General features: G+C 34.5%; 1 protein-coding gene and 1 long non-coding RNA gene across 7 annotated transcripts in view; one reads left to right on the top strand and one right to left on the bottom strand.

Annotated features, from left to right (window-relative positions):
- The window catches only part of LOC145976668 (nephrin), a 372,381-nt gene that overhangs the window by 123,782 nt on the left and 233,353 nt on the right, over window positions 1-15,246 (bottom strand). The window lies entirely within an intron of this gene.
- LOC145976670 (uncharacterized) overlaps window positions 4,725-15,246 on the top strand; it is a 73,433-nt gene continuing 62,911 nt past the window's right edge. Inside the window, exon 1 of the long non-coding RNA XR_014440289.1 lies at window positions 4,725-4,940. This is a non-coding gene — a long non-coding RNA (uncharacterized LOC145976670). The remainder of the gene's footprint in view (window positions 4,941-15,246) is intronic.

Below are 15,246 nucleotides of genomic sequence, written 5' to 3'. Positions count from 1 at the left end.
AACGGATTAAACGTAAGCATAAATTTTAAATTAAATATGTGGAAACTGAAATATTAATTATATCTCTTTCTCAAATATCAAATATGTAAGAGAGAGTGTCTAAATGATATTCTTGTACGCATAATAATATTTCGGACGTATATTATTATGTTTTATATTTATATATTTCAAAATGCGTGCGAGCTTAGTTGAAAAATAAGAGACGAAAAAATGTTTATTAAATTAAATTTACATTTTTTTTCGAGATTATAAACTTGATTACAAACTACATTTAATTTAACTTTCTTACTGCAAATTATGGACCAATGTAATTAACATTGCGATGTAAAATGGCGTATAAGCTCGCATCACATACTGAATTTATAAATAGTATATTAAAATAAAAAATAAAGAAATAAAAAAGGTGAGAAAATACATCGCAATTCAATCTTATGGTTTATGGTCGTTTATAAAACTCGATATTGCATGTCATTTTTCACAAACAATCGAGAGGCATGAGATACTCTTAAATGTGATAAATCGCGTGTATTTTATCAAATTGGTTGTTAATATTTAATGAAGAAAGTAGAAACGAAGACAGATATACCGTTCAACTAAAGAGCTGTATGTCACGCAAGATGCAATTATTGTTTTTACATGAGATTCATAGTTACAGATAATACTTTATTAATATTAGTTTTAAGTCAGCAACATCTGTAGTTGGAGCGAATGTCCAATAAACATTGGTAAGTATCTGAAGGGAACTACATAAATCCACGTGCTTATAATGGCTTTTCGATAAAGCCCGGTAAAGGTTGCTCCAAGTTCCATAAATCACGATATTTCCCACGATACAGCTCTCTCTCTCTCTCTCTCTCTTTCTCTCTCACTCTCACTCTCTCTCTCCCCCCCCCTTTCTCTCTCTATCTCTATCTCGGTAAAAAGTAAACAGTATACTCGGCATGCACTCGTTTTTCCCTGACCATAGGCGTGATAACTTGCACGAACATTGCGTTTTGAATATAAAATGCCCGGTAATGAAGTGCACAGTCTTATTAGACCGCTCTCCCTCTCTTTGTCTTTTTCTCTCTCTCTCTCTCTCTCTCTCTCTCTCTGCTTCTCTGCATCTCACAATGAGATTTCGTTTTTGCAACGTGACAAGCGCTCGTAAAGAGAAGGATAAGAAATACGTTGAAATGCACTCACGATCGTGTGACTGCATCTCACTTTATACTCGCCTATTGTGTCTTCCGTTATCTTCCAATGAGCGAGATCTTAGCGAGGGGATGATTTATCGCTTTATTCGTCGGGCGCCGCGAAAACGGCGGCGGATCGACGGACGTCGGCGGATGAATGTATCGGCATAATCACGAGGGGTTTTCGAGGCAAAAGACGGGTACGTACTCTCACGGCTTCTCATTAACAACCCTTATTTCATTAGGCTCCCTCTTCTTGCCTTGTATTTATCCGGTCGTACCGACGCTACCATCCCTCTGCGCTCCCTCCTTTCTCCTCCTTTTACACTTCCTTGGCTCCACCTGCTACCCCTCGCTCTTCCGTTTCTGAGCCATCCTGCATTTTCACGAGGCAAAGAACGTCTGATTTATTTCCTGTCGGCGGCCGAGTAATTTCACCCGTTTGTCTCGCTAATTATTTGCCGCCGTGACTGCGTATAAATAAAATCGACTGTCATTGTCTACGAAGATGAACAAACTGTCAAGTGTTTCGTAAGTTTTGGATGTAAGAAATTGATTTTTTTTTCTTTTTCAACATCTCGGCATCCAATATTGTTAAACGACGTTAGATTAAATTGTAATAACAATAATAAAATTCACACAGAGGATATCACTATGTTAAATAAAATAAAACGCAACATATATTGTAATATATAGTGTGGTATAAATAAATTAATATTATATAAGCTATATATTTCGAAAATCTTTATTTATTCAATGAATACAAACAAAAACTTTTTCTTGCATTTTTTAAAAATTTATTTGATAATTAATTCGTTATTTATTTTTACACTTTAAATAAAATTGGAACTTTAAAACTTTATATTGTGTGAAAAAATAAATTAATGTTAAAATATTTCAAAAATATTTATTTATTCAGTGATGATCTAAACTTAAATTAAAAAATTTTTTTTCGATTGAATTTGTTACTTATTTTTTATAATATAAATAGAGTCAAGTGTCTTTGAAATTTTTTCGTGACATCTCTATATGTTTCGAAAAGGAGGAATAAGAGTATAAACTCCGAACAACCTATGTTCGCGAGAAAGCACTCGATATAAAAGGACGTCGATCTCACTTCCGTCGATTCAGAAGCGGCTTCATAATATATGCATTGAACGCGCGTGTCTGACAGAGATTTTTCGTACGTCGAAAGCGGGCGCGCAGTTCATCGATAAATGTTTCGCACGTTGAAAAGGGGAATATTACGCCGAGACAGTGGTGTTTCCCGGGAACCGGAAACTTGTTCGCTCCAATTCCCCGTGATTTTCCGAGATTTTCACCGCGAAAGTATATTCCACTAACCCGATGCTGTTATCGCCCTTATTTACATCTTTTAGAATTCAACCTGTGTACAATACCTGCCCGCTCGCGGCTCTCCATCGTTATTCTTCATCTGCATATCTTTCATCTCTGAGGATATGCCATTTCGAGTGTCTCCTTCAGCAAGGTCAAAATAATGTGGATGGCGATATCGTGCAAAAAAAAAAATTGGAATTAAGAGGCTTTGTGGAAAAGTGCGTATATATCCTTACGGGGTAACTAACTGTGAATGGCGTATTCATAAATATTTTCTACCCAATTGCGTGAAATGTTTCACGAAGCAAAAGTTTGCGTATTTTTTTCCATTACTTTCTTTGCGAACGTAGAATGAAGATAGCCAAGGAAAGCTTTTGCTCGATGCTACGAGGATCGATAAATCCCGGGCCTGAACTGAACTAATGTATCGGAAAAAGTTACGTTAACCGTATTATCTTACGTAATTTATTATCACCAAAAAATAGTAGCTTTTTCTTCTTCTGGATAGATATGTATGTGTACGGATATTTGTGCACCTCATTTTGCTCCAAGGCTTTTTTCGACAAACGTTCGAACTACACGGCATAGATATCTCAATTAAATATCTATCCTTTTAATTTCTCATTCTCTCCTCTCATCTAGTTATCTTGCTTAACGAAGGCGCCCGGCGCCCTTTCTTTATCGCGAAACAAAGGGACTCATCGTCCCTTCTAATTGAGCCTCACTGTCGCTTCGTCGTATGAAATTGGTCGTCGGGGAATCAGCGCGGTTATATCGCGATGACAGGGTAAGAGAGGATGAATCGGTATTGAACAAAAACGAAGTCGAAACGTTGTCGGACGGAATTTACACGAGCCGCTTAATTAGCCGCTTAATTGACGGGAGAGTTCTGGCCAGAGAGATTATGTGACCTGAATCATTAATATAATTACGCCATATTCAAAGTTAACGATCTGCCTTTATCGCTACTGCACTCTAGATCGATGTCTCTCAATTTAATCTGGCCACGGAAGCCTTTGAAACACTTGATAAAGGGAAAGGGATTGCAGTATCTCTAATTGCATGTTTTTTTGCAAATATGCAGGATTAAATGAGATTAGAAAGTAAAGTCAAGGTTAAGGTAAAAGATTAGAAGAAAAAGATAATGAAAAGTAGAAAAAAAAGTCTTATGAAACTATCAGTCTTTTGTTTTACTGTATAAAGTTTGCAATAGTATTTTGTTACATGATATTTCAAATGAATAAATGAATTTCAAATTATTGTTTCTAATTTTTTACATTTGCGATAATTATTTTTGTAAATATACTTGTATTGTATTATTAAATAATATTTTACATTATACTTTTATAGATTTATGTTTAATCAATTATATATAATAATATACATTACCAAATTTTCAATCAATATATAAAATATTAATATAATTTTATAATTCATGTATACATATACATATACATATTTTCTTATTTATTTATTACAATTATACTCTATAAAATTTTACCATAATTAATTACATTTTATAATTTTTATAATTATAGTTTCTTTTTTAATTCCATAGAATAATATTTATTTTATTTATTATTTGACTCAAACATATTTACAATAATAATTATTTTTGTATTTAATTATTTCTAAAAGTAATTATTTCTATATTATAGCGCCCGCAAGTATAACAATAAAACAATAATTTTATCATTTTTATTAAATTCTCTATCAATATTATATAAAAATGATAAAATATGAAATTATATATAATATATAATAATTAACACACACATTGAATATATATATATATATATATATATATATATATATATATATATATTATGTAATATTTTTCAACATATGTTCTGAATTTTCGTCTTTATTTTGGATTAAAAACGCACAGTAATACACGAATCGCAAAATTGAATGATTTAAATAACGAAAAGTCCTGACACACCAACCGCTAATTAATAATTAATTTGAAATTCAAGATAAATTCAACATAATAAATATCATATATGTTTATTTTATAGTCATGAAAATACATGCGCGTTAAATATTTCGTAGTAATAATGGATATTATTATATGATGTTCGGCTTTCGTCCTATACATAATACGTTAATGTTTACATATTATTATTTTGTTATTATTTGGCCGGCGAGACTCAAGCAAGGTGATAGTGACACGAGTCGTGTGTCGCAGTATCTCTCAAGTCGCGGCAAGTATTAGGAGATGTTAAACGCGATTATTTTCGATGATTATTCCAATTATCTATCCGCGCGATTAACTAACGGATTTTAATTTGTTAGTGCGCGAGTGATCGTAATTAAGTGTATATTTTCGCGATCGAATAATGTGAGTGCCACAAAGGAGCAACAAAGAATGAACAAGAGAGGATAAAAGGCCGGAGTGGCATTGGACAATATCGGAGCAATCGTGGGGTAAGAAAAATTCCCAACTATATTACTTACATTATTTAATTTATTATTTGTTATTTGTGTATGAAAGTAGTTATTTGATTGTGCGTAAACCTAATTATCTCTATAATGAAATTAATTTTATCTTATTGTGGAAACATATATAATAAATATATAATAAATAATCGCATATTTTATTATTTTAAGATATTTAAAATATTTATATTAAAATACATACATATGTGAATATATATTAATTAATTCACATGGTATGTTATAGATTTATATACAAATATAATTTACTTTTTAAAAATTTATTGTAGGCTAATATTTATTTAAATCAATAGTTTAAATTATTTATATTAGAATTACAGATTTATATTTCATATCAGTATAAAAATATAATATTAAATATATCTTATGAGATTAAATATAAATCAAAAAATATTCTATTCTCCAATTCAGAAGAAGAAACTGGGTTAGGTGCAATAAGAGCTCGATCAATGTTTTAAATAATTTCTTTTAGTGTATCTTCATGGACGTTTTGATCAATTTTTTAATCATTTTCAGCACACTATATACAAAAATTAATAAGAAAAAATTATACATACAAAAAAAAATAAAAAAGATATGATGTCAGGAAAAAGATGTGATATCGGATGTGACACTGTATCTAATGTGAAGAGATGGGTAGATTTGCAAAAGTCGATTACGGGAATAAAATTACGTATCAAATTACTTCTTCAAATACTGCATGAGATATGATATATTGCTACTTTATTTAATTTGTTTTCCTTCCATGTGAATGATTTGAGACATTACAAATAACAAATTAGATTTAATTATATCTTAAATCACTTCGTTATTAATTTGATAAGAATTAGTAATGCTCATAGACATACATATATACATGACAGGCATGTTTATTTTAATATTGTGATAACACATAATTATGTGATAATACATAAGTAGTTGACATTTTGATGTGCGATTTGTTCATGTTATTCTTTATTTCCGGTAATTTACTGTGAGTCTCCTCGTTATAGTTTTTATAGTTGACCGTTTTTTTTTATAACTTTTCTGAATATAATGCGTATCATTTATGTTTTCTTCGTTTCTTAACGACATTTCTTAATGACGGTTTCTTAACGATGATAGATTTACCAATTTTTCCAAATGTCGACGGGGCTAATAAATATCTTTAGATTTTATCACACAAATTTCTTTTCCTGTTTTCAAGTATATATAAGTATAATTCCTTTTTTATTGCTTTTTTATTTCCACTGTATGGACTTTTGTATATATAAATTTTTGCTATTAATTTTTGTGTATGCTGAAAAATTGAAAAATTAATTGAAATATTCATGGGGCTATTTATAGAATATGAAGATATCTATGGAACTCTCTAATAATATTGATTGAAATATATATCTACATTATAAGTTATTTAAAACATTGATGCGCTCTTGTATCTGCGCTTGATTATTATCTCAATTTCTTCTTTTGTTTTATATTATTATATTAGAGAGCTTTATCATTCCATTATTGTGTATATTATTTTTTTATAAAATCTTATATTTAAGAAAGCTTTCTTAAATATTATATATATATATATATATATATATATATATATATATATATATATATGTATGTATGTATCTTTTATTATAAATATTTATAAAAAAATTCACAAATGATAAATGCCATTGTGTGCAATAATTATCGTTTGAGTAAGTTGTTCGATACAAAACTTAGCTCATGGATATTGTTGAAATTCACATATTTTACATGTTTTTAAGTGTAAAAATTAAATTTTATTTGAAAAATTATTACTATCATCTAATTACATAATTATGTTTAAACATAATTATACATGCGGAGCATTATCATAAATTCTAAAACAAAAAGTAATTTATGATATTATTATATAATAAATTTATGATATTATTATATAATAAAACAGTGTAATAAAACAGTGTAATATTTGTTTACAAAATTATACTGGTTATTTATCATGTAATGAAGTTATTATGATTTATTAAAGCTATGTTTTTTATCATGATTTGGAATTATGATTACACAGAGTTCACTTAATGGAATTGTCGCCACTATTGACGCAATATATTATATTACGTCAATATTATATTATGTTATATTATATGCAAATAGCATATAATATTACATAATATAATATTGACGTAAGCATATAATGTCGAGCATGCAGTTGTCTATACAATTTACAATTTCTAAAATGTTAATTATATTCCGTGTGGACGTTGTTGCATATATAAAATGAATATATTTTGTATTTTATAGATCAAAATCGCGAGTGTATTACAACTTCGCCGCTTCTTTCGCATCGTACGTGAATATTAAATTATTTTTTGTTTTCTCGTAATTCACACTCAATCTCTCATTTTAATACATTGATAAGATTTTCGCAAAACAGTTTCAAAACGTCACATATAACTACATCGAATAAAATCATTTTAGATATAATTAAGATCCGTTTACCACTATCGCGTGACACAATAATTATACCCGCGTTAGTGGCGGCAAGTGTAATGTTGCGATATCAATTACCGTCTATTATTCCGGTTTGGCTCGGTAATAAGCATCGATCATATTCGTACGTTGGCAAAATATATACGGCTCGTCGTATAATCTATCATTTAGTTCGCCGAGATAAATGTGTTCCTTTTGTTGCGGCCACATACACGACCGCGGCACCGGAAGTTGTGTATTTCTATTATCACATCTCAGAAAGAGAGGGAGACAGAGAGAAAGAGAGAGAGAGAGAGAGACAGACAGAGAAGCCATAAATCGTATCGTGCCACCGATGCAATAACTTCATTAAAATGACATTTAATATTGTTGCTGTTCGATATATATTTACTAGAATTCGCGCACTCTATCCATTAATTTATTATTGACTTTCCGGTGCTCTAAAGAGAAAGAGATTTTTGAGTAAAACTAGTAGCGTTAAACTTGGATCGCGAAAATGCGACGAGAGAATTTTTAAAAGTTAGATGACTCTTTTTTGCTGCTTCAGTTTACTTTTTAGGTATACTTTTCGTTTAAAACATGAAGACTGAAGACCAAAGAGACTTTCTAATATTCCTCGTGTAATTTCGAGACGCTTTTCGCTCGTTATGATCGTTATGACAGCCAACATGACGGCACTCATATGCCCTGCTTCTCTCGATCTCTAACGAGGATGAGGCTGTCATCGAACGCGAATTTTATTGAATCGTGTGCAGAGGGAGAATCCTCTTCCGTGCATGCTACGTTCTTTCGACTTTATACATTTTGCGTCTTATCTCTAATCGAGTCGTTGAAACGTCCGTGTCCTCGCGTGCTAATGCGGTTGAATCGCGTATATGCTCTCGGCTCTCATGTATACATACTCGCTGTTCCACCATCTGACTACGAAAGGGTGTTTCTACTTGCTTTCGTTCTATACATTTTCGCTTTATCGAAGCTAAAACGTGGAACACGAGAGGACGACGCAATCGTTACGGCTGCAAAATCACGAAAAGCTTGGCTCGTGTGCGTTTCTCTCGATATGCGCGAGACTCCTCGACTATTTGCATGCACGGCTGTATACATAAATCCGCCGCAAAATGAGTTTAACGATACGGGTACAACGCGCAACTATAAATGCCTAAGGAATGCAAAGTAAATTCCACTGCTTAAACCATCAAACTACTACGGCTTATTTCAAGACTACTTAGTGGACGATCAATTGAAAGACATCCTTGAACGATGAACTTTAATTAATCCTGATTAAGGGGATCCCTCAACCTATCTGTTTTATCGACAAAACACTAATTTTTGGGCAGGTGCCACTTTTTATTGCCTGCATAGAATTAAAAATCCTTTTCTACGGTTGAAGTATAGTTGCAAACGGACACGGCGAAACCAATTATATACTGGGAAAGAAAAAAAAGTATAAAATTATATATTTATTTATCGACTTCTTAGATCAACATGGCGTCTAAAGCTATCACCTCATAAAGACATTAGCCTTGTATAAATGTTTTGTAGCTTTTATGCATAAAACAATAACATACCCAATAGCGGACTGCGCAATAAAAATTTGTGGGACTATGAAAATTGAGTTTAGTAGTCTAATTAATAAATGGCACCTGCCCAAAAATTTCGGTCCGTATCATGTCCGTATCATGTATCTGAAATGTCGGTAAAGTAGAGTAGAAAAAGCAGTGCATCTTCTTTATAAATAACGTGATAGAGAGAGATATGGGATGAGGATTTAGATGAGGGCGCTGTATCGTGTAAGAGTTCAATGTTTAATGAGGGATCCCCTTAACGCCATTATGTAATGACATAACGAATCTCTAAATCAAACGACAGATGTATACAGATCGCAATAGAAAGTTGATTCAAAGATTTACAATTTTCTCAAGATATAATAATATTTATATGTCCAATTGTTAGTTTGCTGCTGTTGCTGTTACCTGTTACTTATTGCGTTGCTTATATGTCCCCAGATTTTTAATCAAGCGATCAAATATTCATCGAACCGCTGGAAAGTTACATCCATCGCTTATCTCGTTGTCTTAGATTTATTGAAAGTATAAATGTTTCAATATTTTTGATGTTTTTTTTTCATTTAATCTCTCTTTTTTAATCCCGATAAAACACACAAACATGTTAAATGTTTACGGAATAAATTTCTCATTAAATCAGAAATATAGTGACTTTTTAAAATAAACAATATATAAGCACATTTCATAGTTTTCGTGGAAAAATGTACATTTTACGTTAGAAACTATAATTAAAAAGTAATATTTGAAAGGAAACAGAGGAAAAGAAAGAGAGAAAAATAGCGCCAAGAGAAATATTCGTTCGAAAGTTATAATGACAAGCGTATCTACATATCTGCGAGTCACTCGAAACTTTTGAACATCGAGTGTCCGCCGTTCTTGACGTCTTAGTAACGAGAGAAACGAGCTACAACTTACGGTGAAACGGACGGCGGTTGCAGCAGCCAAGAAGTTCCTCGATAACGATTTTCCCGGGACAGCCAGTTGGTCCCGGCCCTTTTCCTCTGTCGGGAACGGGCCGTTCCCGTCCCTCGAAATTAAAGACGGTTTGATTTTTGAATCGGACGCGCGCGCGTAGACTGGGATACGGGAGTTTTACGTTTCCTTCGGAAGTAGTTATTCTGCCGATAGCTCAATAAAGTCCGCCCGAGTTCGCCTCCGAGAAGATCTGATTCCAACTTTGGCGCATAAAGAAAACTTTGGGCGCGCAGTCTTTAAAAGATTATATTTTATAATCTCCAACACACATTTTCGAATCTGTGTGATTTCCACGTGGTCGAAAATTCCCCTATAAATTTTCTGCAATGCAGATGCGACAAGGAGATTACAGATTCTCGATATTAAACGGTTCGAATATATTTTGCAGTAAACTACTTTTTCATCGTTTCGCATATCGATTATAGTTCGAGTTATCATACATACGTTACTATAATTAAATCTTGTACACAAAGGATGCAAACTGTCATTCTTACAGTTTGTAGTGTGTTACAACATAAGCATGTCACAAAATTTCACATTAGCAGGTTTATTATTCATGTCGTTTTGTCAATATTGTCAGTACGTGTTGCAAAGGAAAAGAGAGGAGGTAACAGTATTTAATAATAGTTTCCAAGTCAATGCTTAAATTTCTAATATGATTTGATCTGAAACGCCCGGAAACAGTATATATGTGAAAAATGTGTGCAGTACTAATATTGATATTGCAAAACGTAAAAGTTACAGAATACTAAACATATTTTGACGAATAATAAGGATGTGATATATATATATATATATATATATATATATATATATATATATATATAATTTTTCAAATATATTTTACGATAAAACTGCTTTCATAAAAATTTATATAAAATGCAAATAGCAGTGAAAAACTAATAATTAATAATTTCATATATATATATATATATATATATATATATATATATATATATATATATACGTACATATATGTATGTATGTATGTATATATGATATATATGTGTTTTTTATCGATAAAATATGCTGCTCGGGTTTTTGAATTTTATCTCCAGTACACTAAAAATAATTTAAAATTAAAAAATCCGTTTCTTTTGTAAATTTTTATCTCTCTGCGAATATTTAAAATGCATGCAATGTGGTGTGTGTCTATTCTACAGAGTATTATATAAAATATATTCACGAGACATACGTTTCCGTAAAATTATCTGTCCATTTACAAGAGAGATATCTAATATATTTATATTTTCACTGCATTGTGACAGCTTCGTCCGAAAGCGACTCTTTGTCGCATGAATAATTTTTCATTTTTATGCATATATTCTGTCAAATGCAAATTATGATTGACAATTTAAGATAATATTCATTTAAAATATGTATTGTGTTATATGTCATTTGAGATTTTTTGTTTAATTAATTTGTAAAATGCGCTCTTGTGAATATATATGATTGCAAAATAAGCTGTATTATGTACCAAGTATTTTCTCGCGCACATCGCGAGAATTACTAATATATATTTTATTTATAAGCAATTAACGATTTAGAAACTATGCGTGCAAGAGCGTTCATGATAATTTTGTTACTGTACAAAAAACCTTGTTCATAGTCTTGTTTGTGTGGTTGTCCGTGGCATTCTTAACTCGAAATGCTCTTAAATAATAACTAACTTTTACGTTTCGCTATAGCATCAAAGCCGGCGAGAGGCAAAGAAAGTAAAGGTACGAACGCAAATTCGCGCAAATAATTGAAATTTCAAGGCGAACATTATATCGATCTTTGACGATACAACGGAAGTAAAGAATCTTATTCCGTATTCCGTTTCATTCCGATGTTACCTGATTAAGTACAGAGAGCTAGTTCACGTGAACCTGGAAACAAATACATCGTATCGAAAAGCCTCGTCCTCGTCAGCGTCCTGAAATTTTGACGAGGACGCGTCACGAAGCCGTTGCCGAAAAATCGCCGGAAAATCACACTCTCTGAAAAACGGAAGCCGAGCGTGGACGCCCGTAAGCGGTGACAGAAAGGAAGTCCGGAAAGAGAGAGAGAGAAAGAGAAAAAGAAGGGTCATAGTGGCTTGGACGTGCAATTTTTCAGGGAAGCGTCGCGTACACCAACGGTAGCAGCGAGGGAGATACATAAAGGGAGAAGGAAATAGAGAAAGAAGGAGAGAGACGGAGCCGGAGAGAGTAGAAACGGTGGTCGTAACAGTAATATCGCGATACGAAAGAGAAGCTGCTAGTATACCTCGCCCTCGCCATCTCGCTTCCCTTCCCTCTACGAGAGTATAACAAGAAAATAATAGAAACGAGCGGCGCGCGTCTGTATAAACCAAGAGTAATGTGGGCTTCGCGCGGCTAGGGATACACGGATTACGACAGGCTTCCTTTTAGCGCGGGGGATTCATGCGGGGATCACCCTTTTCTTATCTCGCGAGCGACGATATCCCCGACTCGCTCGGTTTTGGCGTATCTCGTTGACCTAAATGTGTGCGCGTTTAATACTTCCTGTCGTATGACGGAACGTTAACGCAAGAAGAAATTGTTGCAATATTTACAGTGTCACGTAGATGCCCATATCGGTTCCCATTAATGACTGCGATATGTATTTCTTCTTTTCTCCCCGTTTCGTGAATTAACGACCATTTTCGGATAATCTGCATCGAGAGATGTGCAGACGCATATAAATATCGCATTTTATTTGCGTGGCGCTGATTTAGCGTGAGCTAAACTGAAAAATGGGACAAGGAAGATTCGCGCGATGTTTTTATTCGTCCGTCATATCCTTTCGTATCATATAATAACTGAGCTTCGAACGTGAAAAATTATATAGTGCGAATGTGATGAAACACTTGCGCACACGATGTGGTATTTAATAAAATGGGAAAAGTCCAGGGAAAGGGTAAGAAAAATGAAAAATACTGTTTTAATTAAAATTATAATCTAATGAACATAATTAAAGCAAAAGCATACGGGGGAAAACGTGCAATGCCGCGCGCAGAATACCAGAATTGAGAGAATTAATTAAAACACCGTTGGGGAAAACGTCAATTTTAATCCGCATAGTTAATGCGAGCAGAGAGAATTTCAACCAGAATCGAACAGTTATTATTCGAGGTCTTTGGAGGGCACCGCGCGAATCAATCGCGCGTTACGTCACATCTCTCGTTAATCGCAATCTTCTTTTCTTATTGATTTTTTATGTCTTGCGGTCTTCCAGCAAGAATCTCTTTTACAAGAGCTTTCTAACATCGTACATTTTTGACCTACTGCTCCAATTTAAACGGAGCATCAATCACGGCGAGATGCAGTTACTCGCGGTCAAGACTTAAGAGACGAAGATTCGAGCTGAACGTATCTCGGTCCGATTGCCAGGAGCTTTGTTATAAAAGACTTTGTACGAGAGACAGAGGGAAACTGCTGAGGTAGATGAAGGACAGAAGGACGAGGGGCAGAAGCGGGTGGAAGCGAAGCGCGCGAGCGGCAGCGAAAGCGAGGTACGTGAGAAGATTCGAGAGAAACCATGATATCGCCGTCGACTGCTGGCGCGAATAGCGCGTACCTGGACCGGCAACATCGCTGACGGAAAAGCGAGAGCGGAGGTATGGCGCTTGCATTAAAATTGCCGTGCCGTTTCCGCGGTGGCGGACAATTCTTTTGCCGGGCGGCGTCTTTTATCGTCCGCGTGTTTCCAGCGAGAAAGAAGATGGAGGCGAGAATTGAACGCATTGCCGTCCGCGAGCGAGAGAAGGACGGAAAATCGGCCACGCGGACTGAACGAAGAAGATGAGAGCGAAATAAGGGGGATGAGAATCCGGAGCGAGAGGGAAAGAGGGAAAAGTCGATGGGAAGAGACAGATAAAAAAAAAAGAGTACGCGGAGAATGTGGATAAATGGCCAAATGACCATGGAGGCTTAACTCGCGCACCCTTCTCGCGTCGAGGGCCGTAAACGCCGATATTTAGGGGATGTTTTTGCCGTGTACATTGTGCGGTCGAGAACGGGAAATGGGGACGGACGGCGGCATTTTTTTCCCCGCGGTATTTTTCGCGCGCGCTTTCCGCCGTGAGAAGAGAGGAGGGAGGAAGAGAGAGGAAAAAAAAGGAAGAGGAGGGATAAGAGGGATGAGAGAAAGAATATAATGGCGCGACGCGCCGTGATCCATCCGCGGTTAACGGTCGTACGTACCGGGATACACCCGCGTAATTATTAATGAAGAACAACGATGACGCGCGCACGGGACGATAAAACTTTCGACCTTACGTCGTAGAACGGATTTACGTCCCGCCGGGCCGGCGGTGATTGTAAATCGCCGGACCCTGCGTAATTGTTCACGAGAGCGGCTCGTTCCACCAGGACGAACCGTCGCGTTTGCCGCTCTTTAAACCCCAGGACCGTATAATAATTTTATACGTCGTGTATAACGCTCTTTTACATCGTCATTGTTATGCTTTCGCATTTTTTTTTAGATATTATATTAAGAATGCGACAGAGAGAGGTAAAGTATAATTTCCTCTCGGGAGATATTCTCATTCTTGCGTCGTACGATCGTCTGTGAAAGCAGCGTGAAAGCTCCCAAACACACGATCGTTTTCTATATTTCCTGCAAAACGTCAAAATTTCATTCAGTCAAAAAAAAAAATAAAAAGAATAAAAATATCGCTATTTTATATCGCAGACTCGAGTGAGCTTGAAATCGCGATCTAATAGAAGAGCGATATTATTCCCTTTCGGTTGCTCCGTTCACGTTTCGTACGCGCACGACGGATTTATTAAAGTCTTCAAAGAGGCGGGAAATACGATATATACAGGTGCACGGAGTCAATTACCGCAAATTGAACTTTCAGTCCGGCTTTTCATTCAATCCAGCGCTATGCACGTTCCTCTTCTATCGGCTCTCGAATTCGCTTAAGTTCCATTCAAGTATCCGGGCGTAAGGGACTGCCGGTTTGTAGGAAACTTTCGCACGCTTACGGTTAACAGATTGAGATACTCGTGTAATTTCTTCGCGGCTTGAGTTTTTTTTATTCTTATATTACGGATAATCGACTGAAGAATATTATCATTAAGACGTTATTTCTACGAAAGTAATCATAAATAATATACACCTGTCTTAGTCGTGCAATATAAATATTCTTTTGTCACTGAATTATTCTACAATAACGTGTGATAAAAAAATGATATGGAGAAATGGCTTACGTTGCATTTAATTTTGGAGGAAAAAGATTCTTGGCGAATTAATTTAATTATTCCAGTGATAGTTTATCATTCTAATCATTTTCA

This window comes from Camponotus vicinus, unplaced genomic scaffold (genome assembly GCF_025532165.1).
Source record: "Camponotus vicinus isolate PSW18456_S1 unplaced genomic scaffold, iyCamVici1.0 SCAF_9, whole genome shotgun sequence".
In the NCBI taxonomy this organism is placed as follows: Eukaryota; Metazoa; Arthropoda; class Insecta; order Hymenoptera; family Formicidae; genus Camponotus; species Camponotus vicinus.
The sequence above is the reverse complement of the archived record's forward strand: the minus strand, read 5'-3'. Positions and strand labels throughout refer to the sequence as shown.